Source organism: Nestor notabilis, unplaced genomic scaffold (genome assembly GCF_000696875.1).
Source record: "Nestor notabilis isolate BGI_N333 unplaced genomic scaffold, ASM69687v1 scaffold5800, whole genome shotgun sequence".
NCBI lineage: Eukaryota > Metazoa > Chordata > Aves > Psittaciformes > Psittacidae > Nestor > Nestor notabilis.
In genome coordinates, this window is record NW_009909600.1 from 76,477 (window position 1) to 77,185 (window position 709).

Below are 709 nucleotides of genomic sequence, written 5' to 3' on the forward strand. Positions count from 1 at the left end.
CAGGAGGGAAGGAAACAGTTTAGAAGCACTCAGGTGCAGTTGGAACCATAGGCCTGCACCTAAACTGAAGAAAAGAAAAAATAATTGGGATAATACAGTTTTTAACATTAGACACTGTTTCTTTCTTTCATAATATACAATATTCTGGGTGTTGGTTTAAATCTTCAATTAACCTTGTTCGCTCAAATGCTTTCAGGTCTTTTGCCATGTCGATTGGTGACAACTGTTAATGTGCAGACTAGAATGCCACAGTCCAATTCTGAGTGGTGTTTTTACTGTAGTATACTAGTACTCTGTGATGCACATTAACTTGCATTTAATTTGTGTGCAATCTAGGGGATACTTCAAACCTGTAAATACTTCAGTGTGCACGTTTCTACTTAATTCTACCAGTATTTCTGTATCACTTCTTCCTGATACTGTATGTATGTATACCACTTGTCTTCCTCCTCCTGTCCCAGTCCTTTTGTCCATTGTGCTGTGTAAGCACCTGATACATACATATTTTCCTATCATCAGTTGTAAGGTTCTCAGATTGGGTACGTGTAAGGGGAATGGTTGGGACCGCTGGAAGGAGGGATGTCCCCTCATTTGCTCTCCTGTTCCTTTGGGCGCACCCCACACTTCAGAACTTAGTCTTTCTCTTAAGTGGCTGGGAAGGAAGGGACAAAAATCAGTAGCAGTGACTTGTTTTGAAAAGCTTTTTTAG

The 709-nt window shown here is 40.3% G+C and overlaps 1 protein-coding gene across 1 annotated transcript in view; it reads left to right on the plus strand.

Annotated features, from left to right (window-relative positions):
- Positions 1-709, plus strand: part of PDE3B (phosphodiesterase 3B, cGMP-inhibited) — a gene marked incomplete at its 5' end in the record, with an annotated part of 86,736 nt that overhangs the window by 76,434 nt on the left and 9,593 nt on the right. The window lies entirely within an intron of this gene.